Raw genomic sequence first — 27,896 nt, 5'->3', positions numbered from 1 at the left:
AAGACCGCATAACTTACCTGGGCAGCCCACCAACATAATTGATATGCAAGGGAAATACTGCATGAGTACAAAATCTGTTCATAAATAATAACTAGTGATGCAGCCTCACTCAGCTACATAGGTCATAACAGAAAACTTTGTGTTTGTGAATGTTTATTTTATCCATTCACAGGAATACATTAGACTATATTAATATATGTACTTAAGCTGTAAAGTTAACATTTTCTAACAAAGTTGTTGATTTGTGGAAGAAGGATTCAGCCTCATTTTAAAGCAACATATATTACATCTACTTAAACTGATAGATTGGAAACATAATTCACCTCATTGTGTGCCACGTTTCCGTGGTTACTGTATCAGAGTTAGTCTGGTCTGCAAGACTGCAGGGGAAACAAACGGAAACCAAAACTCTTGTCCTTTGCCTCCAGAGACACAGAACCTCACTCATGTGCAAACACATAACCCCATGCTTTACCCCATCTGTAAAGCAGCGCTGAATGCAGACAACAAATTCCATCGTTTTTCTTGTCTTTTTCCATAACATCAATAGAGAGAGAGAGCCACTCAACACAGATTAAAAAGCAAAAAGAGGCAGATTGGGAATGAATGCAGTGCATAAAATGTAAATACAATGGCTGAGCGTGGGTGCGAAGGATTTGGAGTGCATTGCCGAAGGAGCTCAATGTTCTTGAGTGCTTAAGCTCGCAGAAACGTGCAAACATCTTCATGCTAGTGCACCCGTCCTTAATATTCAACGGATAATCAATGACTGCGAGGACCGCTAACACACCGAAGCACTTCCTGCACATTGGGTGGCATCTGCAGCACGCCACGAAATGGAAGAAAATCATCTGTCAGACTGTTTGCACACAACAAAACATCAGCCATATTCTTTTTTCTTTTTTTTTTTACAGGATTAACTCAGTGGAGCGAAGTAGAAATAAATAAAGTGCTGAGTGAGTTCCACAGTGCGGGGAAGATGGCGCGTCTGCGTGCATGAGCTCTGTGAACGGCCTTTATTGGGCTGCGTTAAGTACGGAATAAGACTTTCATTAAGAGCAGTCAAACAAAGGTCAGGAATGATCATCTCTCATGAACTCCTTCCACTGCTTACATAAATTCAATGCTATTTCCGAAAGAAAAAAAACACAGCATCTCAGGCTCATTCCCCCCCTCCTGACAAGCATAATCCCTCTTAACCATTCACACAGATTAGTAGCTTTCATAAGATTTTACATCACACAGTTTCCTCCCTCTCTAATATTGTATTTGGAAGATAAGCCACAGTTCATTCTGACGCAATGACAAGCTGAGAAAAACACAGCGGCGCTGGGGCACTCTGACTGGATGTGGAAAGATGATTAACCACAACACAGACTGCAGTATTTTAAAGATTCAAGTCAACGCTGAGTTTACGGACGGGGCGACATATGGATTCATGTGTGATGTCCTTTGCGTAGAGAACCTGAAGCACAAGCTCAGCTCGATGAACACTTTAAACATGATTTTAAGGGTCACCTCAGTCAGAGATGTTTCAGTCTAAACATCGGTTTGGTTCTTTTTCCAGCCGCTAAACCCCAAACCCTGCCACATTGTTTTTGTGTTCATTTGCACTTTAGAGTTCCTCCTTTGTGTGGAGAAAGCTTGTTATCCAACACTCTGCATTCAACTATACACAAACAGCCTGCAGGGCAATGACACATGCTAACGGCGGCATTCATTATCACTATAAGTTGCTAGCGTACAGCCGCCATACATAAGTGCAGAATGACTGCAGCAAAGCAGCTACACCCACAAAACCGTGGCCGATTCAAATGATATCTCTCCACTGCCCACAAGTGCTCATGAGGAGTCCTAATAGTTTCTCTTCACCCTTCTCAGCTCCAAAATAATCTCGTCTTTTGTAGAAGGAAAACTGGAGAGAAACAGACCCTCGGCCGCACAGACTTCTGTTTGTCAGACATCATCGCCGAGCCAAGGTCTGGCCAAACAAAGGTTACCACCTCAAGGAAAGCCTTTCTCGCCACGATGATCGGGAGGAATTTATTTACTGCGGTTCACGCCGCTGTTCTGATTTCGCTCTAAACCACCAGCAGTTTCATGACTGCTGAAAGATTGATCTGCTGCAGTAAGCATTTGGTAAATGCACGGGTTGCACTTGCTCTCCTACCAAACGTGGACTCACTAGTTTCGTGAGAAAGGTTTAGTCACTCAGCACAACTTGCTGCGCTTTGAAATTTAACTGATTAACAGCAAGCAGTTTGAACTGTTGCACAGGATGTGGTCAAAGAAGACAAGCCCTTGGGGGATTTCTGCTGTTATTTGCTGCATTTTGCAGCACCAGTGAGTGTGACTAAATCTAAAAGAGCTGGAATACTGCTGTGTCTAAGTAACTTGATGCTTGAGAGGAAGACAAACCTTTCAGCTCCTCGGTAGAGGTTTATTTCACCTTTAGTTCACCCTAACAGCTTCCAAGTCACTCTGCTACTGCAGGTAGACAGTTTGAAAAAAGAAAAAGTGTAGCTCATAAAAGTAAGCCCCAGCATTGAACTTGTGAATTCAGAATGTGGAGTACACAAAAGCAAAAAAAACCAAAACGCACTATGTCTCTGGATGTGAAATAGGAAACAAAGGCAGGTGATAAAAACGTCATCAAGGAGTAAAAGTATTAGAACAACACCAAATTTCCTTTGCAAGAACTGCAAATCTAACTACTCTTCTTGGTGTTTTGAAGCGCGCGGCGTCATGCTGTGGACGGCTCAAACTCCCTCGGCTAGCCTGCTTTAAATTAATCCATCTATTTATGTGCCACAAAAGGTATTAGATGATGCAATTTCTCTCTCCACCTGAAAGGTCAGTCCGTGATTCTGCACATGCTGTCGACATCCATCTGGCTGCGCACACCGAAATTCCATTAAAGTATAAATTTGGCTCATGCTGGAGAGTGCTGAGGGAGTTTGACGCTTCCAAATTCAACATTAGCCAAAAAAAAAAAAAAAACGAGTGAAAGAACAATCCCCTAAAGCTGGCTTCATAAGGAGAGAGTGCAGTTCGACTTTATGCTGCAAGTATATTGTTTAAATTATACAATAAAAGCTCGGCCGTGTAAGATAGTTAATTTAGACGAGTGTTAAGAGTTCAGTTGCACTCCTTCACACATCAGTGACACACTCTTCTGGAGACAACACAGCTCGTGCGGCGAGTCCTCTCTGTCGTAAGTGTTCTTTTTTCCCTCTTTTATATATATATATATATATATATGCATTCACATGTGCAGCTTATCTTCGCTTTTCAAGGCAGGGACACAGCAAGTGGTCTTTTTTGGAGCACAGACATGGCTGTCTATCTCAAAAGGGCAAAGATAAAACTCCCCTGAATAATCCTCAGCCATTTCCTTGGATGTCTGGAGATAAACATCTTGAAAATTGTGCAGCTCAGAAGAGAGCAAAAGAACAATGTTTTCTTGAAACTTGATAGTGATTCGGAGGCTTGCCAATATTAGTTTAAACACACACACACGCACAATTTCAACCGCAGCCTTACACATCCATAGTGGAAATTCGAATAAATAATGCATTATCTGCACACTGTTTTCTTTGTTTTATCCCGTGACCAAACTAAATCCAACACAAACATTTTTTGAAACAGTACATTTCCATTTTGATGCGGACTTTTATCGAACGGCTGTGAAGCGGAGCTCTGTGTAAGTGGTCACATCGCAGACATACGCCGATCAGGCATAACATTATGGCCGCTGACAGGTGGAGTGAATAACACTGATTATCTCTACATCAGGGCACCTATTAGTGGGCCAGATATATTAGGGAGCAAGTGAACACTTAGTCCTTAAAGTTGACAGCCTAAATGTTCCTGGTCAGCAGTGGTCAACAGGAAGAAACAGCTGATCCAGCGACAGGATCATTGATGCACATAGGGAGGGAAGGCTGGCCCATGTGGTCGGACCCAACGAACTACTACTACGAACTACTGCAGCTCAAACTGCAGAAAAAGTTCACGCTGGTTCTGATAGAAAGATGTCAGAATACACAGATCATCACGGCAGACCAGTCAGGCCCTGTCCATCACCCACTGTCCATCAGCGAAAGCACCAACAATGAGCACGTGAGAACTGATCCATGGACCAATGGAAGAAGGTAGCCTGGTCTGGCGAGTCATGTTTTCATCTACATCACGTGGATGGCTACATGCTTACTTGGGGAACGCCTGACACCAGGATGCACTATGGGAATAAGATAAGCCTTCTTAGTGTGATGTTGTGGGCAATGTTCTGCTGGGAAACCTTGGGTCCTTCCATTCATGTGGATGTTACTTTGGAACGTACCAACTACCTATGCATTGTTGGAGTCCATGTACGCCCTTTCGTGGAAATGGTATTCCCTGATGGCTATGAACTCTTTCAGAAAGATAATAGGCACTGCCACGTAGCAAAAAAGATTCAGGAATGGTTTGAGGAGCACAACAAGGAGTTTGAGGTGTCGACTTGGGCTCCAAATTGAATTCGTGGAGGCCCCATGTTGCAGCGTATAAGACTTAAAGTGTCTGTTGTTATCTGTGCCAGATACCACAGCACAACTTCATGGGTCTAGTGGAGTCCATGCCTCAATGTCAATGCCTCAGGGCTAATCCAATATTAGGCAGGTGGTCATAATGTTATGCCTGATCTATGTATATGTGATTCATATGTTGCGATATTTATGACAGTGACTAATTAAAAAGCCAGCATGACCACTCCTTTCAATCTACCAACAGGGGTTTTGGCCATGAAAAGATGCATTGTTTAATCACTTCCCAAGAAGTAACAGTGACTCTCACAGAAAAGTCTTTGCACTGTGCAGAAGCTGTTAGACGTACCGTGCACTACTCAATTAAATTAACACAAAGTCCAAATGTGTGATTATGTCAGAATAAGTAAAAAAAAAAATTTTTTTCTAACAATGGATCGTCAGGACATGTCATGAAATCTTTTTGCACGAGAATAATAGGCACTGATTGGAAAAGTGGTTTCACTCCTACTCGACTTACCAGAACCAACTCCCTTAAAACTATCCCGCTGACACCAGTATTCATTGCAGAATATTTGAATAAATCACCTCCATTAAAAAACAGATCAATGCGCGACTTAAGTATTTGTTACTGAAACAAACAAAAAAAAAGCAGGAAGTGTCTGATCCCTGGTTATGTATACCACTATGTAAATCATAACGCCCACAGTGTCTCTCCAGGTGCTTGTATAGAGGCAGAAGGCCGGATTGAAATGTGCAGCAACTCCGCAGATCGATTTGTTTGGAGGGTGAGGCTTATTCACTGGGGCCTGCCCGTCTAATGATTTACGATTTCCAGGATGAATTTTTCTATTCTTGCCAACAACTGATGCTGCTCCACATCTTCCTGGTGACGCTTGATTTATCTTCCAGCCAAAGGCCCCTGGGACTTTCAGCCTGTAGACCCATTTTAGACTAAGCCTCATTCCAGAGGGGGTGAGGGGGGTGTAAAAGTGAGGATTGGGTCATATTTTTTTTTACAACCACCGTCACATGGATATTGATGTGTCACATATTCAAGAAAAACGATAATTTGATGTGCAAGGTGTGAAGCAAGATTCCTGATGGGTGTGCGGCTGTGCACCAAATCGCGAATTGGGACTTAAATTGAAATTATGCTGCTAGCATCTCTGCAGGCAGTCGAGTGGGCACAGAAATGTGCACACATGCACAGCCTTCAGTATGCTCATTCATAAAGGAATACATTTAGAAATATTATACTGACAGGCTCGGTTGATGGCTGACCAGGGTCAGCCTTTTGAACCGCTCCTGCTGAGATTCTAAGCCCATCTCAAGCATCTCTGCGAGCGTCAGATTCTTCAGCCAGATACCCAGTGGTGCCACTGCTGTGCTGGTCTTCAGAGGGATGGATGGGGAATAAAAAAGAGAGGCAGAAATGCCACTGGTTTGACTTTTCAAGGCATCAAGCCTTGTTTGTTACGCACAAAAAGCAATGTCTGCTGCTAGTTGGAGTCAAAGGAATGCTTTGGGGAGCTTATGTGGCTGCGTGCACCGCACAGCGACAACAAAAAGATTCTAATCCTTTTCTCTGGACCGTTATTCAATCTGTGTTTTGGAAAATTGGAAGAAATTCTGAGGACGGTTTTGAAAAAAAAGAAGAAAAAAAAACACATACACACACACAACTATACCCAAGCTCAGATAGAATAGCACTCCATTCACTGTATTTATAATCTACACACAAATCAATAAGCACACTGTATCACTGAAACCCCCCCCTCCGCTATCTTTCTCCCTGACTTTCCTGAGTGTGCATACACATACATACACACAAACCGACACACCAACACACCAAGGCCTGCCTTTAAGCACAGATTTTTCATTTCCAGTCGTTGTCACCATGGTAACTTCCAATGTCCGACTTGCGCCAGAATGTGCTTCCAGCGCTTTCCTTCTTCAAAGCCCTTTTTCAAAGCCTAAAACCGCATTGCTTCAGTAACGGTCACCCACAGTGCTTAGCTTTTAGGAGGCTGTTCACCCGCTAATTACCTTATGTGACAAAGGTGCTGCTAATAACAAACTGCTCTACCAGTGCAAGCTATAAGATTTAGCGATTTAAAAAAAAGTCCATGTAGAGCTGCATGGTCTTTTAAGGCAAAATAGCAGCATGAATGAGACCGAATTCTACAAGTCACTCAAAGTGCATGCTTGCCACACACGTGTAACATTTTCTTTTACATTCAAAAAGCCAACCTCTGTTGCAATGAAGAGGAGTGCCTTGGCAGAGCCGCCTGAGCGACAATCAAATATTCCTGTGTTGACCAATCGATGAGAGCCACCCCCTGACCTTCCTCATTCACATCTCAATAATGAAAGACGAGCAGGGGTTATGAGTAACCTCGGTGCTCGATACAGGAGGTGGGGGGGGGGGGGGGGGGGGGGGGGGGGGGGGGGTCAGGCGTCGATAGCTCGGCATGAGTCCAGGGCTCCATTGGCATGCGGGAAATCGCCGCGGGTCTTAAGGATTTCGGCTGAAAGATGCATGCCTGGGATTAAAAGCTTGGGCTTGACTGAGCTCTCCTGTCTCCGTGGTGTCAATATGCCCAAGGTACTGTCAGTCACTGTGTACAACTTTAGCCTGAGAGGAAAGTAATTGACTGACCCTGTGAGAGTACAAAGGTCCACATTCAGTCGAAGACGTACCAATTACGCTGATAGTAAGGTGACAGAGTTTATTTTCATAATTTTATCCAAATCTGACATTGCCAACTACGCTCCTTCAAAGTTTTGATAAACTAGCACAATTAGTGAATTAGCTATGGATAATCACTACTGCAATAAAACAATATGGAAGAAAACGCAACAATGTGAAGAACCTCCGACAAGCTCTGCAGCGCTTTAGTCGAATGTCTTCTTTGTATGAAGTCTTGGAATGCTTTTGAATCAGAGATAATGACATCTTTGCAAAACTAATTTGAAAGTATGTGTGTCGTCTCTGTTTGATCAGATCTGACACAGTTTTGACGCCAAATTGTAACCTGTCTCATCTGCTCTTTTGTAAAAACTGAAAACCCCAAGCCTATAAAATGTCAGCAAGATCACAAAGAAATACCCATCATAACTGTGAGGAAACCAGAGTGACAACTGAGTTGTTTTTTGTTTTTGTTTTTTTTAAATCCTGTGCCAAACCGAAACGTGTGAAATTATCAGTAATGTAAGACGGAAAAGAAAGGAAAGTAGTTATAATTCATGATGCTGCTACTGGCAATTGTACGTTTGCCAGTAGCATACAATTTTCAGTAGTGAGTTGTTTTTGAAGCATTTTTGCTTGAAAAACAATAAATGAATACATAAATAAGCAGTCTCTTAAAGGTTCTTAAAGCCTGCATTCCTTCTAAGGGCCAGCAGGGGGCGAGAGTTCCGATTTAGAAACAAACAAGCAAACAAACAAAAAAGTCACAATGTAAATCAGAAAATTACCCTGCTTCAACATTCTACCTACAACATTCCTCATAACCAGAGCATCAGACTTTATGATGGTTCGGCAAGCTTGTTTTGCTGCTTTTCGAGTGTTCAGCTGCTAGTGGGGGGAGGGGCTGTGTACCTGCCTGTGTGGAGTGGTGCTGTGCAAAGTTGTGTTACAGCTGGAGGAGGCAGTGACAGCACTGCTTGTATGTACATTGTCACAAACAATATTGTCTAATCCATACATTTCTATAGTGATTAGTATTGCAATATCTTTTTCTACAACCCTTTATTTTAACAGCACTTTAATCTGTATTGCTAAGTCCTAAGACTTACATAATACTTTGATTTGACAGAGCAGGAGTTCAGGCAAGGTGAAAAAGAAGGGAACAAGAAGTTTAAGACTGATACACTTCTGGTCTTTTCCTCTACGGCTAGAGGTGAAAGGCATCTTTTGTATTTCACCCCACGCAGCACCACTGTCCCACTGAATTTGTCAAGGGAAGCCAAGACATTTAGCTGTCTTTTAACTTCTCTTCCATACCAATAGGTCTCCTGAGATATAGCCTGAGGAGGAGGGGAGTCTCATTCTGGTGGAAAACAAAGTCTAGAGTGTGTCATCCTGTCTGTTTGTTTCTGCTCGGCTTGTTTCCCAACTCCGGTATGTATTTGGTGTCAGTGTCTGTTTGTAGCAGAAGATTTATTGCAAAACACTTTGAAAAAATGACAGTCTTTTGGCTCACACTTTGTTGTGCTGTTGTACGGAACATAAAAACGTGTTATCCTCACCTAATTCCATCATTTCTGGTATCTATTATGACCCGAGGCCTGTCTCGCAAAGCGGGATTAGCGAGTAGGCGAGCTAACTTTGGGTTTAACCTTCACTGCTCGTCACAAAGACGTCTCAAGTTCAAACCGCGCTGCGTTGCAATGGCTGCTAATGCCACAGATCAAACCCCTGAGGTATTGTTTTATTCTGGGACCATTGATATACATGTACATAAAAGGCCATCTCTTCAGCGATCAATTGGGAAGGAAAAAGGGAGACACCATTCCTGCGGGGGCCAACGGCAGATATAAAAATACCGTCTTTTTATGAAAGTGCGAAACAGCTCAGAGAGGTGTCTTTAGAAGATGAGTTAGAAAGATGTTCCATTTTAAGCACAATTAGAAATCTCACTCTGCCTATAAAACAGGGTCTCCTTCCAAAAAAAATCCACAGCTACTTATTATCAGTGACAAATTTAATTTAATAGTTCGTATTAATAGCTGCTACAATATTCTGCAGCACTCCTGGCAGTGATTGGTGCAGCGCATTTAAAACCTGTCACTGCAGTTATGACATACATTAAGGGACATGAAGTGAAACTATTTAATGAAGAGCAATTATAAATGTAAAATGATCTGTATATTTGACTGAAATTGCGCTCCAACCAAATTGCTTTGGTTTTATAAGACAAGCTATTCCGTTTATAAGCAATGAAGTGAGAGTGTGTGATGTTTTTTTCATACTTGTGATTGATTATATACCGCTTCTGTGTTTTTAATTATTTTTTTTATTTTTTAAATTTTTGCTGAATTGTATTATTTTATGCTCCTATGCAGCCTCCTAATTTCCCAACTGGAGTCAACAGTTCCATCATATCTTTTATTAAATATACTGACAGCAGGTGTTAGACTGCGTGCACCGTTCTCACCTCTTTCATGTGAACTTGCATCATGAAGAACACCCTGTGTGTTAAAATATACATATATATATATATACATATACATATATATATATATACACATATACATATATATATATATATATATATATATATATATATATATATATATATATATATATATATGAAGGGTATACCTTCTTGAAATTCCACAAGAAATGCTAATACATAATGAGACAGCAGAGGCCATTAAAAGGTGGATGAGACAATGATGTTCTGGCTGGCAACATCTAAATGTTTAACATCTTTGTGAAACACGAAGTCAAGTCATGACACTTGAAAGGACAGATTCCTGTGACGTATCAAAGAAAAACGTATCTCCGAGACGCACATCAGTCGACGTGTACCGGCGTCAGCGGGCAGCGGATCTAAAATAAATTCAATCAACTTTTCAAGGTGACGTGAGAAACCAGATTGTGTGGTGACAGTGTCAGTGGAAAAGGGTCTGCAGTGATGCAGATGAAGCATCTTTTATCTGTGCTGCTTCCCTTGCTGTCATTCTCCAACTATAAAACCAGTGCCTGCCTCCTCCCTCTCTTGTCTCTCATCTTTGTTTCTATGGCGCAGATACAGTATGTAGCTATGATGCATAAAGTTGCCTCAAATAATTATAATTTGAATAATTAAATATAATTTAATTAAAATAGGGAATTCAATAAAAAATCATTTTGTGCACTCAGGTCTCCATTAAAAATGAGACCTTAATCTGAATAGAAAATTACCTGATGAATAGAGGTCATAGAGGAGCTGTTAATTAAAATATCCAAAATTTAAGCAGATATCAGCCCTGATGGGCAGCCAATTTTACATCTTTTTTCTTTTCCTGTTGCTGCAAGCACAGATTTTCAGAACTGATGCAATTTATTTGGGGGTTCCTGTAACATCCAAATAAAGACTCAATCCAGTTGCTGCACCGCTGCACAAATAAGCTTCACGCTACATTCGCTTCCACTGCAAAGTCCATAATGGTAGCCTCGCAGCCTCAGCCTCCACCACCAGCCATCCAGCTTTCACCCTCTTCAACCCCCCCCCCCCCGCCCTCACCCATCTCAATGAGCATGCACATGGGAAAATTAGGTCCATGTCTGCACTGACAAAAGGCCTTTTCTTGCTTTATATGCAGCACTTTGGAACGTGTTTTAAGCAAATGGCGAGAGGGCGGGGTTGTAAGCTACTCTCTTTTATGGTATAGCAATCACTCCGTGGCAGCTACAAGCACTTTCCTTAAAATCACACCTTGGTAAGGAACGGCCACGGTCCAGTGGTCTGAGAAAGCCATTGATGGAATTAAGGCTCATGAATACGAATGCAGCGCGCGGCAAGTGAGAGCTCTCCCACTGTGTAATATTGACATGCTCCCTGGTCAGAAAATAGCCTGGTATAATTAGCTTTCACAAGCAAGTACGGGGTCAGCAGGAGAGGCCACTCTAGACACCAACAATACCCTCAACAGGAACATGTTTGCCACTGAAAATGAGAGCGGTGCAGATCTTCAGTTGCCAGCACTATTATTCTGTCTACCTCTACAATATCAAGTGTTATTGATACAGTTATACAATACAAAGACTAATATGGCCCAAAAAATATCAGGTTATGTGAGTAAATGAAATAAATAGTTCCTAAAAGCTGTCTAACTATAAGGTTGGATATAAAAATATAGACAGATTCAAAGCCTATAAACACACCACAGACTGTATATTAAAGACAGATGTAGCCACTGTGACATCACCCACTGGATAGTGAGATCCCGTCCACTTAGCATTGAACTACAGGATTTTGCTTTTGCCATCTCTGTGTTATAAGAAGTGAAGGTGATGAGTGAGGAGTGTTACTACACTCTCGTTAGCAAAGTGACTCTAAACGGGAGAGTAAAAATACATAAACATCATGTTGTATTGAACTGAGGCCGTAAAGCAGAGCTCCTTCAGTGACAGACTGCTGCATCCTAGATGCATGAAGGAGCGTTTCCGCAGGTCCTTCCTCCCTGCAGCTGTCAGACTGTACAATCTGAACTGCTCCCAACAAACATAGATGTTTACATCAATGCTGTAAATGCAATAAGTTAGTTAACCGATTCGCACTACAACCTGGTTTGTCTCTTACCTGTAATTATTTTTATTTAATTTAATAACTGTACAGTACTCTCTGTTTATAGTAACCATTGTCCTTAATGTAAATATGTAAGATAAATTGTGTATGTTTCTGTTCCGTGTCCTGTGTACTGTTTGTAGTATATTTGTCTTTTTGGCTGCTGTTACAACCAAATTTCCCCTTGTGGGACAATTAAAGGATTATTCTATTCTATTCTATTCTATTCTATTCTATTCTTCTATTCTAAACTTATAAAAGTGTTCCAGGTGATAGATAAAGGCCTAAAGGGTTGTTTTCCCATAGATTTCAAAACATTTTGTCGCTTAAGTTGATTTAATTTACAAGAAAGTTAGTCAGAGAGTATTTCTTTTCAGGTAATTATGCAGCTTAGCCAAAACAATTTAGAAAGAGTATGTGTCAGCATGGCTGAAATAGTGAAATTTTAATATTTCAGTCTTGTATGGTTACTTGTAACTGTGGCACACAGGAAGAAATGGGATTGTCAGAACTGCTGGAAAAATCATTGGTCGACAACAAACCTCATGAGATAAGATAAGCCCGGTCTACTGTTGCTGACCGGGAACACCCTCTTTATTCTGATGTAATGTCCCCAGGACGACATTGCAGGATGCTTTGCTAGTAAAAGTGCAATTAGCATGCTAAATAATAATGTCTGTGTGATGTCTGTGATTTATGACTTGGTGAATGACAATCTTAGACTAATTTCGACTAACAATAAAGTTATTTTAAGTGTAACAATCTGACCTTTTTTTAAAAAAAGGATTTGCCCCCTGCTGGTCATTAGAAAGAATGCAGATTTAAAGCACTTCCATCTTTTACATACAGTTTATAAAACATGACAGACCACAGATCAGGGAAGTCCAACTCCAGGCCTCAAGGGCCGGTGTCCTGCAGGTTTTAGATTTGTTCTTTGTCCAACACAGCTGATTTAAATGGCTAAATTAAGTCCTCAACATGCCTTGAAGTTCTCCAGAAGCCTGGTAATGCACTAATCATTTGAGGTGTGTTGACGCAGGGTGAGATCTAAAACCTGCAGGACACCGGCCCTTGAGGCCTGGAGTTCCCCACCCCTGATTTAACACTTGAGTAGAGACTTGAGATAAGACCTGAAAAAAGTTTTGTATGGTAGTCTAAGCATCATAAAGGTACAAAGATTCCCAAAAAAGAGCAAGTGGAAGGTCAGAAACATAACAGAAAGCCATTACGCAGACAATGTTATCTGTGATGGTTAATGACTAATTAATCTGATGGTAAAATACTATTATTCCTAGTGATTATCAGAATAATTGTAATCATGTTGCTCACCTAAGGGAGGAGGAATGTCAAATGAGATTCATCTATTGTTAGAAATATAAATAAGTTATACGCAGTCCCCCAAGACAGGAATCTCCTGCTGAGGTTTTCTATGCGCGGTACTGGAAATGCGTAGAGTCCAAGTGGTACAAACTCTATGAATATTCAGCACACTGAAATAGATCAAAGGGAATTATGCAACTGTGCTATGAAACATTAATCACCAGAGAGTGTCATCAGTTTTCCAGCTTCAAGATTGATACACTATGTTTTCCTTGTGTTTTTTAAACGTGCACATGGATCTGGCAACCACAGATCAAACACAGTGATAATTGAACTATTTTATACCGATTAGTATTTGAAGGTTGTGATGATTCAAAGCAAAAACATTTCGCCCATATTTCCCAAGAATCGGGCAAAATTGAGCTTGAGATCTTTTAACATAAAGAGGAAATGGGATATGAAAATCTTTAAAGTGCTTCTTTCATTTCCAGATGTATCGTATGTTCTCGTGACCGGCTGGATAATTCATAAAACAGATACCAGAGACCAAGATACCAAGAAATGTTGAGAATATATTGATATATCTTTACATAATCTTTATATATCTTTCTAAAAGGCATTTGGAAAACGAAACCTCTAAGGCATTGTGCTTGGTTGGTAAAACAGTAAAACAAGAGTATCTAAGAGTAGCTTTTCACCACTGGATAAAGTGCTTGGACAATAAATAAATGATGACGCTGAGTCCAATTCTGACCTGGCTATGCTTCTTCTAGACTGCAAAAGACCAAAGCTGTTAATGCTCAATATTGTCCATGTGCAAAGCATCCAACATTACAAACAGTGCAGATGTTCAGCCAGGAAAGCTATAAAGCCTGGTGCAGCAAATCAGCGTAGCATCCATGGAGGGTAGATGTAGTAGGCCAGGCAATTTTTATCATTGGTACTCATCATAAAACATCATTAAACAGGTAAAGAGACTTTCAGTAATTACATTTTCCTTTATTCTCTATTAATTGATGAGCTTGACCTAAGAATGGCTAATTATCCTACAGTATTGATCAGAACTGAATCAAACTTAGACGCAACGATCACCTGGGTCTGCACCCAAACTGTGTTCAAGAATATATTTGCTGTTTTATTTTCCAGCAGCTCTTGAGTTTTCAGTTTAACTTGCACAAACGGATCAGTCTTCTAAAAAAAGGTAAAATGAAGAGAAAATTCAGAATCTTTAGACTCAGCATTGGCTCATTGTTTGTGATTAATATGTCACAGCTATGCCACTGATTGCACAGCTTAGAGTCACAGGGCCCATGCTTGTTATCATCAGGCGAGAGGTTTCCACAGAGAAAGCTAAATACTATTTCTCTCATATGTCACTGAACTGTGGGAGAACGCACAAAGTAGACAGGAAGTTCCTGCACAAGCAGAAAGTTCAAACCCTTACCAAGAGGTGACAGCTGTAACCACTGGACCACTACAGTACAACTTTCTGATAAAACATCTTCATCCACCGGAGAGATTTTTTGGTAGATTTTGCAGATTCGGATTATAAATAGCACCTTTGAGCACAATTCTAGACATATCTTTTCGGCAAATTGGAATTGGGGTAACCAGATGAGAGCACTAACTAAGAGTGGATGGGACCAGACTAATAAAGCAGATTCATCCTGAAGGTGCTTACTGTGTGCCGCCATTAGAGAATTACAAAGTAAACAAGGTGAAACCTCACCCCGTTTTGCTCCCTTGAACTTGTCTTGCCAAGGTTAGAGGGCGTGTGTCATGAATGTAGATCCTGCTCCCCACGCCCTTGTACTGCGTCGCAGAATTTTGATTGCGGATGCTCATTCATGCCCATCCTCTAAGCCCATTAGAAAGAAAAATTACGTGACAGACACAAAGAAAAAGAATCACTGAGGTAAATTTTTAAAAAAGAAGCTTAAGACGAAGAGAAGTTCTATGGAGTCAAAAAGGGACTTAAAATCAAAGAGTAATTGAGAGGACAGGGAAACGGGCTGAGAGGTAGTGAGATAGTAGGATTAAGGCGGGAAGAGTATCTTGTAATGCCGTGCTGAGCAGCGACCTGAAAACTTCTCGGCCGAGCGGTTTGAGCCGTCCTCAGTACCTCAGCACGACCTAAACTCACAAAGATGGCTGACCTTTCAGCAATGTCAAATGGCGATTATGCCAAGTGACAAACATCCACATAAGCTATTTTCACACATGCGGCGCAATCCTGAACTTCTATGAAGCTTACCTGAGAGAGGTACATGTGAGAATGCAATTCTCCAACACAGTCAGTACAAAGTACACGGGACGTCAGATTGCACCTATGTGAGAATAGCAAGGAGCATTCACCGACTCCTGCACGCAGCTCCTTCACCAAGCTATTTTCACCCTTCTGAAGAGGACCGTTTCTTCCTGTGTATATAACCTTCCTGTGTATATAATATAAGGAATATAACCCAGCCTGATTTTCCTCAAACAGTTTCCAAGGACAAGTGTGTAAATGTTTAAGTTCACTCTGTGCATGACAAAAGCTGGCAGATTTGTAGTACATTAGAGGAAAAAGAGAAAGCTGTGACCTCTCATGACCAAAGTGAAGGTAATTCTTGAAAGCACAGCAAAAGCCATCAAAAGCAACCAAAACATCAAACCTAATCAAAGAGAGAAATATCATTTATCAAAGTTTTTTCGATGAACACTGAAGGTCGCTGCATGGAAAAGCAAGAAGATAGACAGAGATGCGCGATTAATGTGATTATACTGAACTCAAAAAGGTTGGGGAGTTTACATCTAAATGTCAGTGACATTTACATTTATGAAAGCCCCGCACCAGTGATAAACACCTGTTCACCAAAAGCTCAGTAGAGTCAAAGTTTTGGTGAGGAGAATCGGTTTAACCAACACCGAGAGCTGGCCTGAAAGGACGTATCACAACATAATCACGACGAACAGCTCTAGACCCTGTGCAGGGAGGGTGTTTCTTAATGCAGCTGTTATTCTGATTAATTTACCAAAGGGACAGATGAAGTGTAATATAAAAAAAAATAAAAGAATGTAGTGATTAATCACGAACATTTTAAACAGCTCTGTCACAAACACAGTGTGTGAAAACGAAGTTGTCGCCCTGGAAGTTCACGGCGACAGCGTGCGAGCGCGCGAGGCTGAGGGCAGGTAACGAGGCTCCCGACTCTGTGGTAAAATATAAATGAATTATGTCCCGCATCACATCGAGGTTCGCTTTTGTTTCACTTAAGTGATTAATAAGGCTGGATTCAATTAGATACGCTTACTTTTATATGCACCAGTATCATCGCCACTGCCAAACAGACTCAGTTTGTTTAGGCTGTTTATATGATTGCATAAACTGACAATTTCCCGCAATAATCCTGTTTACATGACTACACAGAGCCGAGCTGTTTATTTTTGTTCTTAAATGATAAACTGTCTGCTCACCCCTATCAAATTTAATCAAAACTATTACAATTACAATACTGCTGTATAAAATTATACTGCAATTCATTTTTTAGGGGGTGGAAGCAAAGGGGGATAATTAGAAGCGCAATGCTATTTTTTCTTTTTTTTTTTCCCTTCGTCAGACTAGTTGAAAGGATGGTGATGACTCACGCAGCTGTTGCCCCTCATAACCCAGGGTTTTTTGGATTTGGATATAGAGGCAGGACTGCTGGGAAAACAGTCCACAGAGACGTGAGAAAAAGATCTTTTAAAGTGGCTTAGTGTTATACTGAGTTCCTTAGGATGTCCCCAGCTCTAAAAAAAACAATCATTTGTAATGTTCGCAAAATAACGGTCCGTGTGCATGGGCGGCATTTTTGGATTGCTTTTTTTTTTCCTCCCAGAAGCACCCATGACCTCATTTTCAGCCCTTACTGTTGCTAGGTTACAAAGTACTTCATCCTAAACTATCGTCTTTAAAATTTTCTCCTCCACCATCATTTACTGATTTAATACCATTAAGTTTCATGTGTAACTGGAGTCAATCCTTTGGGTCCGGTGGGTTGCGGGTTGGGGCCTGCATGGCTCGGGCTTGTTCTGGCACTTTCTAAAGAATGGGATCTGGAGAATTCAGAGGTGAGTAAACATTTTGCACTCCATCCCATCCATTATTTTACCAGGGGGGAGGCCAGTGCTGTTGAGTGGTGCCATTGTGCATTGGGGGTAGGCATAGTGTGCAGCAACATTTAGGTGGGTAAGTAACGTTCATAGGAAACCCAGGGCCCAAGGTTTTCCAGCAAATCTCTGCATTGTAATAGGATAATCAATGTTATCCATTTTAGTAGTTTTATACAAATCATATTTTAAGATTTGGACACAGTAATCTAAAAAAACTGTCATCATATCAAAGTTTTTAGCTCTTTCATCCCAATCAGCATCAAAGGATGTTGTTTTTATCTTGGGGGAGAGAGATGAAGAATACCCAGCAAAGTTATTAAAGGTCAGTTAAAGTTGCATGCCCTCACTATGTTGGAGGAAAAATAAACGGATCCAGCTCTTTAGGGCAAAACGAAGAGATGGAGCTGTAGACATCAAATGTGTTGGCTACTCCCAACTGCCAATTAAAAAAGTAAAAAAAGGAATACCAAAAAGAGAAAAAAAAAAGTGATAAAAAAAATGGTGGAGCGCAGCGAGGAGCAAACATCAGATAGGGGGAAGGAAAAAGCCGAGTCGGCTCCCTCCACTCTGACTAAGCACCTGCTCCTGCCTGAATTAGCCCTTTCTTTACTGTTTGGACTCGTCCAAATGAAACTCACTCCCCTCGTTGACAAATGGACCAAAGCCTCCCACTTCCACTTTTTTTTAACACATTATAAAACCCCATGTTTAGTGAGGCACCACTGTGACAGCTATTAATCTGATAGAACCCAGCTCCAGCTTCCAGGCTTCCTGTGGGGCAAAGAATAATAAAAAAAGAGAAACATTGCTGAAAACTTCCAAAGTTCTGGATTCTCCTGGCAAAGCTTGTAGGGGCATAATAAAGCCTATGGGGTATTCATCTTGGAATCCAAAAGCGGACACGGTTACGGTAGATTCAAACCACTGGCTTGGTCGTGTCAATCCGCTCTTTTATCTCCATCTCCTAAGAGTTACCAATTTTCTCCGTGTAGGGAGATACTCTTAAACATTTTTTTTCCCCACGCAGGCTTCCTTTTCCATCTAATCACCACAGAGCCTCGTATCGCCACGTCTGGGAGACCCGGGCTTACTCAAAAGGCCGCCAGCTTGAAATTTATTGCAACTAATTGGCCAAAATTGAATGCGGCAGGTTCTTATCAAAGACGATTGGAGTGGGGTTCGGAGGCAGGAAGGCTGAAAAATGAGACAGGATAATAAATGTCAGGTGATGTCATCCAATGCGGGAAAAGAATAGAAAGTGGAAGAAATAAAGCTCTTTGATTTAAAAACTCTCCATGAAAAGAGGGTTACGCCGGGGCAGGCGGCAAACAAGCACAGATGGAAAGGCGGTTTGAATTCCTGCAGTAATCCAAAGAAGTTCCGAATGCCTTTACTGCGTCGCATGTTTGGTTTACAGTAAAATGGAATCTTTCTGTCAGAGCTTTTATTAATACCCTTTTTGCATATTAACGCCGGCTGCAAAGAAAAAAAAAAACCCTCCCACCATTCTCTATTTGTTCACGCTATTACAACAGGCAGTTGTCTCCCGCTGTGCTCATCGGTCATGTTTTTGTTCTGTAATTGTCAGGTGCTCAACACATAATTGTATCATGGAAAAAACAGCCTCCAACCAAGAGTAAGCAAGACAAACCAATGACTCCTGCATAAACAGAGAAAAGCTGGCGGAGAACACTTGTAGTTGAGAATGAACAACGCCAAATATCGCCTTGATGCAATCTAATAAAATATATATAAACCTATTTCTTATGTGAGTGGCCCGTTGGGAAACAGATCAATGAAAGTAGTGGATCTATATATGTATATACATATAACAAAGTGCTCTTTCTTATTGAATCTGCCTGATTGAACTTAGCAAGCGAGGAACACCTGGGTGATATTCTGACATTAATGCAAATGTAAATGTATTAAGTCATCTGACAGCTCTTTGTTTCGGGAGTTAAATGTTTATGCAAACCCTGATTTTAAACAACACGGGCCACTTGTGGTACGGCTTTAAAGTCGTGCCTGAACAATGACTGTATTACGCTCACATCTGCTCGCCATTATAATCGCTCTCGATGCCAGCAGCAGCTGTCTGTTATATTAAAGCTTCATAAATACTTAAAGCTACTTGTGCCGTGTAATTTTGCTTGCTTTTCTGCTTTCTTTGAGCGTTGCACTTTCATCAGAGATATCTTCACTCTCTAGTTTTTGGCCCAGGGCCAAAATCACCCAATCTTAGATTTCTAATAATGCAACTTGATTTAATCTTTCATCAGCTCATTCTGAAAGCTTACACCTGCCGTTTGTCATGCAGGGTTTTCTGATAAAAATGTTAGGCTCGGTCCAGGCTCAGATCATGATCATCACATTGAGAGTTATGGAAGACACTGTAAAGCTGTTTCACAGGGAGAGCTGTACATAAACAGCTGTACTGAGTGAAATTAAATACTTACATCATGCTGGGTTTTTTGCTACTTTTGTTTTTTGTACTTTCAGGGATGTAAGTATAAGGAGACATTTACTCTAAGTAGATGTAGACAGCCAGAAGACTTGACCTGTTGACATACAGTACAGTACAAAAGTCATGCATTAACCCTTACTTTGATTTATTTTGTTACAATAATGGAAATTAGTTACCTAGACTTATTAAAATATATGCAAACATACATGGAAATACAGTATATAAGGAGAAACAGAATTTGGACCATTGTAACAAGCTTCAAAGTCAATATTTAGTTTGACGACCTTTACCAGAGAATGAAACCTATTAGTCGAGCTTTCTTGTCATTTCTTTAAGTAATATTTCTCCAGGCTTCTTGAAGGATATTCAAAGCTCTTTTTTTCAATGCTGGCTGTCCTTTGTTCTGTTCTCTATCGCGATGATCCCACACTGCTTCAGTAATGTTGAGGTTCAGGCTCTGGCGAGTATTTCATTGTATGTTTTTCTATCCAGGTATACTTTTACTGCATTGGCAGTGTGTTTAGGATCATTGGCATACTGAAAAATAAAGCCACAGCCAATCACACACCTCCCAGATTGTATTGGACTGTGGCTCAAAATCAGATGGTACTTTTCTGTGTTCATAATGCCATCAGTTTTAAAAAGGATCCCCAGTCCCACTGGCTGAAATCCAACCCCAAACCATGACGCAGCTTCACCCATGTTTTTCAAATGACTGTAGTCACTCACTTTTCTTACCTCTCTCCTGACCTCAATTGCCCCATAAGACTGGTTGCCACTAATTTAAAGTCCAGTCTTTGTGTAAATTGGCATACTTCAGGTATTTGGCTTGTTGACAGCCACCCTTTTCACCGAGACCATTTCTGTTGAGGCTTCGACGAACACTAGATGGATCAACTGAAAGGCCAGATGCATTTCGCAGGCCCTGTGTTAGCTCTTTGCTGGATTGTTTTTTTCCCTATTTCGTAAAGACATTATTTCCACTGTTCATCTGCTACACGTATGTCTCTTCAGTTTTTTCAGCAATCTTCAGCAAGAGACTCCACACCATGGACAAGCCAAGTTTTCAAGTTAATAGCAGCCAATGTTCAAAGAAAAACGTTGAAAGATCTTCAGAAAGCCTGGACAACTCTTAGACCAGTTAAAAAAATTACAACAAGCCCAGCTCCTGAGGGCTGGCTCAATACTTCTGCACAACACTCGGTTTCTAATTATTTCCTTTTTGACAAACAGCTGTGATGAGGGTTGTGAGGCAGATACTGCAGTCTCCACCCTCTTTGCTGAGAGGATATCAGCACAGATGTGCTTGTTTTTTAAGTTATTAGTATTACAGGTGCTAGGTCTGTGTTTTGTAAATATCACAACCAGTTAGCCTGAATAACTAATCCTCATTTGGTCAGTGAAGAATACTGGTTCTTTAATCTGACGTTAAGCTAAATCAGTTAACAGGAACTGTTACTTTAAAGCCTTATGAAGGAAAAAAGGCGTCAGCATGTTTCTTCTGAGCGTCTGCACTTTGAGTCCCACGCACGGCCCATTTGCCAAAGACTACGTGTTTTCTTCCAATAAATCATACATCCCTAATATCCTCCGGAAGCCGATTCTTCAGTTAATCCCACTCTCCTTCTCAAACAAATATCTCATCAAATCCTCCAACGTTGAAATAAGGTCAAAGGAGAAGGATAATGAGAACTGCTACGTATGGGGAAGATCATCGTCAAAGGCGAGAGGATCCTCCCATCTGCTTTGCACTCCTTATCCCTTAATCACACTTGTCCCTCGGTCAGCACGAGGTTCCATCCGTCATTTGTCTCACGCATTCCCATTCAAGTGCGCTGGGATTGTTTGTTTTCCTCGTGCACGTCATTAACATGAAGTTTGTCAAATGTCAGCTGTCATGCGGCCGGCGGGGTGAAATCACAGGTTGTGTTAATTTAGTTTTGCTGTTCCTCGCGGGACTTATCACGCTCTGACATCTATTAACCTTCATCGTTAGTGTCATCTGCACCAAAACACAACACGCTCCATGTCAAAAAATACATTTTGTTCTTCCGTTTTTTTGTTCTGTAAAATGACAAGTGTGACGGCGCAGTGGTGCGAAGGATCCCAGGGAGGCTACAGAAAAGAAATAAAGTGCATATGGAAGAAAAAAGACCAAAAACAGATCAGAACATGTAGGTGTTTAGATGTGTATGTGTTGAAAGGGAGGGAGTTGCTCCATCCTGACCTGCTTTTCTCCTTCAGGGGTCATACACAAGCCTGCCACAATGCTATCAGCTGTCCCTTAAGGTGGCTGCTGAGGTCTACTGAGATATAAGGTGATATATAGCTTTGATATAGCCTGTAATTACTTGCCGTGAAGGCCACACCGCCTTCGGGAAAAGAAAAGGGGAACACACAAAAAAAAGGGTGGAGAGAGAGACAGAAAGACAGAGACACTGGGCCTCTGATGAGAAAAGGGTCAGTCTTGTTTGATAGCACAAGTGGCCAGCCTCTCCAGCGATTTCACACAGGGAAGTGGCACTAGATGTATACACGTGTTTGAAAGAGGGCAGATTCAACAGATACCTCAGCTGCAGAGAATCGCCTGTGAAAGTGTCCCACGGGGGAATGGCGATGATTGCAAAAAAATCACAGGCTGCGGCGTGTGTGCACACACTATGCAAATGGTGTCAAATTGTGCTAAATTAAAGCTCGGTACCATGTTTCAATTACAGTATCATTAGCCTCCATCTAGCTTTCAGCACAGCACCCCCTATAAGTGACATGTTTATCCAGGGGCTATGGATTCTGCACATCCGCAGTGTTCAAAGCACAAAAGGGGGGGAATAGCTAATGAAAGAGACCCATTCATTTCACCCTGTCACAGGATGGTGCGAGACAACCTTCATTTCAAGATGCATTACAGCGCTCGCGAGCTCAGTGACGCGCTATCACTCACATACAGAGTGCTATTAGCTCTCGCTTAAAAGACCGTAATGGAACCAAACACCTTACCAAAGTAGCTCTTTTATATGGCTTTATAAGTGGGCTAAACTGAAACAGGTAGAGTTTGGGTTTGATAGCTGAATAACAATGGGGCTCTTCTTAGTGGTTGGTGAGGCGGGTGGAGGAGGGCTGAGCTGGCTAAATGTGTGTTGACAGCGCAAGCGAGCCAGCGACATGGCTGCACTTTTACCAGCGATGGACGCAAGCCTGGCACACAGACTAAGCCTGCAGCGGCGTGGCTCATCTTCAGACGCTACGTGAATGCTAACAACAGGGCTCGCCGGTCACCACGACTTAACTGGTGCCAGCAGGAGAGGCAGGTGGTACACAGGCCATAGTGGGATAAAAAGAGTGGCGAGTACCACAAGAGGAAAATAGCATGAGACCATTCACAAGTATGCCAATTAGTTTTTAACCAGATTAAGGTGACTGTGTTACTAAAACCACTTCTTCAAGTTAAATTGAGATATTAGGTTAGTCAACGTTTTTTCCCCTTAGTCAGCCGCCTACACTTGTTTCAACAGTCCGCAGTTTTAACAGCCGCAACATAAAACTATCATACATCAGCATTTTATGCATGCAGGAAATTTAATCAAACTTCAGGAAAGAAAATAAACTTTGATCACCTAGTTTCTCTAGTATCTTTCCATTGACTGTATGTTTTTCTATCCAGGTATGCTTTTACTGCAATGGCAGTGTGTTTGGCATCGTCGTCATACTGGAAAACCAAGCCACTGCCGATCAGTCACACTCCAGATGAAACATCAAAAATCTGACAGTATTTTTCTGCGTTCATAACTCAATTTTAATTTTGACATTATTCCAAAATGCACAACTTTCCAAAAAATGTCCAATGAATTCTGCAGTCTATAAGACCTGTTGCCATTGATTTTCAGTAATTTGGCATACCTCAGCTTTTCCCTCCCCCCACCGTTTCCCTTCCTTGCCTTCCTTAAGCTTCTTGACAGCCACCGTTCCTCTGAGACCATTGCAGTTAAAAGGACTGCACTGAAATGAGCTAATGTTCAAAGGGAAACTTTGAAAGGCCTGCAGAACTATTGCTCAAGTCTCGAAATCAAAGTATAAAGAATTTAGACTTTTGCACAGTGCTGTACAGTGACTTATTTTTTTTAGGAAGTGTCCCTGTGCTCGTTTCTAGGTCTATATTTTTATTCTTGGACTCTACTACTCTTTCACCTTTTATTAAAGCCCATTCCCATTTTTTAAACAGAAGGTTTGAAAAACAAATAGGAGGGAATGCTGTGTTTGTGATGACCATTTCATGGGTATCGCCTCCCTTTGACATTTTAGTTGCAAAAGTAGGGAAAACTATCTAAGACAAATAATTTAGAGAAGTTTTTGCTTCACAGGTTCTTGACATTGTTCTTATTATTTGCAACTTTGGCCATGTTTCCTATGAGTGTCCCGGACTTTAACAGTATATACATGATAAAAAAAGAAAAAGCTAATATGTATCCTTTCACCATTTGCTCAAAGCATTTGAGGAAGTGTTATATACTCTAAAAATGGAACAAAGACTTTGATTTACTGACAGATGGTGGTCATTTCTACACAGAACAAACTCAAGTCAGCTCTAAGTGAGTCAGAGTAAGCTTCACAGTTGGTCGTGTCAGCACCAAGCTGTGAGTGTTGATCCCCGCTGTTCTTGAGGACCACAACTGCAGCTTTAGGGAATACCATTTATATTAAATACTGTCCATATTTGCAAGATGCCTTATAGATTGCATCACTCTGGCTGAAGTCTAAACAGTGTCTGCCATACTTCAGAATGAGAACGTATCTGTGGGGTTTTGAATAATTGGCAGAAAGGTTACGCAGGAAGTCAGATATTTGTAGTTTATCTGTTGGAGTTTAACCAATAACCTATTTTACTGACTGTAGAGCTGTTTTTGACAGGCCTGTTGCATATGTTTGCTTCGCTCGTGTATTATAACACAGTGTATGTGTTTTTATAACACTCGTGTATGTTATTTTATTATGTTATTCTTTTTGATGCTTATATTTCGTCTTCTTTTTCTTTGCAAGCTACATATTCATGGTATAAGACAATAAGCCAATAACCAGCCACAGGCACTAATAGTGTCATTGTTTGCCAAACATATATTTAAAAGACATGCATGACATATTTAATCGTTTATAAAAATGAATCCAGAAACAACAACGTACGTGTAACGTACACGAAATATCCGTATAAGCATATCCGTAACGTACACGTTATGTAGCTGTTTGACATCAGCTGCCAAACACAATATATATCATTTAAGGACTTGAGTGTTTTAAAAATTATTCCCAAAAGTTATACAGATGTGTATGTTGTAAATTTTATTCAGATTGATTAATTTATCTAGGAGGAGTTGGCGAACAGACGTACACTACGATTAGAGTAAGACACTTTCAGCCCTACTAGTCAGTTATTACGTTAAAAGAAGTGCCGTTCAACACAAATGTTTCATTCGTGGTTCTTTAGAAATAATATATTTTTAATCCAGCCAAGTTCTCTATTATGTGTGTTTTTGTAGCCTAACAAATTAGCTCGGTAATCAAATACCTCATGAAAGCCACAATCAGGGGGAAATCAGGTTACTGGAAACCATGTAAATGCTCTAATCAGACTATTACCTTGTTTGGATTGTTTCCAGTGATTAGGCTATGGACAGAGACAGGAAAGTATGAGGTGAAGAAGGAACGTCTTTTAGTTAGTCAACTAAAAAATAAAAAGACATGAATCTCCATAATCTCCCTGTCCTGGCTTTGGTCTTATCTTTGTCTGTTCTAACTGCTTGTTTCTGTTTCAGGCTCATTTTCCTTTTTAACCCCAATGAGCTTAGCCGCAGGTGCCTAGCAACGCCTGTGACAGCTCGACAATGAAATAGTCGGAGGTGGCCGTTCATTTGTTGTGCTAACCCCCGCATGCTAATGCTTAGCTGTGTCACTAAAGCCATGACCACGTCCCTTCTTTGCCACCCTCCCTCCCAGTTCCAATTCATGCTACCCACACCTTTCATCCACTCAGCAGCTTCCTCTCCCAAGACAAAGTGCCCTGGCTCTGAATCAGGTTGTAGTTCCCTTTAAGCATCATTGAGACACCCCCGGTAGAAATGAGACGCTAAAAAGACACACTTGTCACTGCTACTTTATGCTAGTTTTGTGTTCTTGACAGTTGCAGGACCCATAGATTCATTCCTGCAGGGATTTTCGTCTGAGTGGGCGGCTCGGAGAACAAAGGAGCTACAGGGTGCATCAATTATCTGACAACATGTTTCAAACTACCTCGTTTTAGCATCGGCTGCTTTTCACACAGCTGATTATCTGAACTCTGGGTTACCAAACTAAAAAGCAAAGAGCAACAGTTTGATAAAGCCCAAAAGTCCATTAGTATTCTCAAGGGGCCGTGACCAATCTGGAACTAAAGCTCTGGAAATAAGTAGAGGTGAACATACATTCAGCTTTGGAAATAAAATGAGGCAGACAAAGTCAATGCAGAGCAGCAATTTAGATAAAGTCCATCGCTTCTGAGTGCTCAAGGGTGTTTTGACCTCAAAGGCAAGGGAAACCATGCTTAGAATGATAGAAGATAGGAGTTTTTATTCTGCTCTTAAGTGCTGCAGTAAGTCAACAACACACCAAAGACTGACTATATGTATATTCACTCCGCACTCTCCCTAAGCTCCCCGTTCACTGCTTTCACACAACTTGCTTCAAACACTGAAAACTTGTTTATATATTGCCTTAATGTTAGCAATCTATTACACGCAAAAAACCGAAGTACAGTAAGAGCATCCTCGCTCTCTGGCCTGACAAATAGGCCTCCATGTCCCGGTTTCTGCACCACAGGCTCATAACTCTGAAAACAAAGCTCACTTCTGGCAGTGAAACTCATCACACATGTTTCTTCGGCTTTAACAAATAACCTGTTCATATTATTTGTAATGATCATTGATTTGTGTCAGTTTAAATTTATGGCTGGCACAGATTAGCAGCCAGGTATGGTGAGGTTTGTGGTTAATGCTGCTTGTGGCTCACTGGTTTTCTCAGTCAAATTAATCCATAACAGAGAAAAGTGCATGCACTATACACTACCTTAATAATCTGCTCTGCATTTATTTTGTGGCTTTGTTAACTTGGAGCTTTGTTTCTACTTTTAACAAATCTCAAGGGCTGGTCCCACACCAGACCCAAATAGTATTGAAACAAAGTGTGTACATATTCTTGGGAGTAAGTAAAATATATTAAAAAAGCTACTCTTTTAAGAAAACATGTTTCAAAAAGAAGACATTTTTAATTTTTTATTAAATATCAGCAATCCTCAGGTGTGAATTAAAGTATTTCTCATTAACACAAGACTGGTTGATTATGTTTTCAAGATATGGCAATTATTTAACAGCAAAAAGCAATTTGTTTCCTCTGAGCATGCCTGTGTGTGAACACGTACATATTCATGCATGCAAATAGTTTCAAGCTTGTCTTCTGAATGGGAGCCCAAACAACCTATCATTATTATTATTATCATCATCTGCTGTGGTCAACAATGCAACTTTAAAATGAGTGCATATAAAAAGACCTTGCATTGTGGCTCTGGATTTCTTTTAGCGATGCTGGATAAAAGAAAGAAAATAGACTGGGAATGTGTTTTAAATTCTCTTTTTCATCCAAGGATAGAAAAAAACAAAACTATACTGCATCTATTATGCATATTTTTCAATCGTCATTATGACCCTTTTCCACCACAATTCTTGGAAACGGTGTAGGAGGGTTTTTGGATCTTGTAATTTCGTTGTAAAGCTAAGTATGTACAGTTTTGACTACTTCCTGTTTAGTAGACTTTGGAGAACACACTGCACAGTTAAGTTTGTAACCCACAATGAAGTGAAAGCTAGCAAAGTAGGCTAATAAGCTTCCAGTGGGAAAGCGGTTTTAGGTTATTTATATCAGCTCCCATGTAGCTGTAGCTACATGTAGCTGTAGCTTCCATAGACTGTATATAAAATATAGATGTAGCCTCCAAATTATCTATGATTTTGTCTTCTAGCATTATGAATACTCAGCGTTAGATTTATGACCATTGCTATAAAAGTTTCTGTGGACAGATGTGACCACTTTTAGATGAAAAAAGCTAAGTAGAGTTAGCCTGCTAGCTAAGCTAACACTACCACTTAGCTAACACTA

General features: G+C 40.9%; 1 protein-coding gene across 12 annotated transcripts in view; it reads right to left on the bottom strand.

The window, feature by feature from the left end:
• The window catches only part of LOC146521807 (adhesion G protein-coupled receptor L3), a 281,489-nt gene that overhangs the window by 153,888 nt on the left and 99,705 nt on the right, over nt 1-27,896 (bottom strand). The window lies entirely within an intron of this gene.

Source organism: Neolamprologus multifasciatus, chromosome 3, assembly GCF_963576455.1.
Source record: "Neolamprologus multifasciatus chromosome 3, fNeoMul1.2, whole genome shotgun sequence".
NCBI lineage: Eukaryota > Metazoa > Chordata > Actinopteri > Cichliformes > Cichlidae > Neolamprologus > Neolamprologus multifasciatus.
This window is presented reverse-complemented; position numbering and strand designations above follow the sequence as displayed.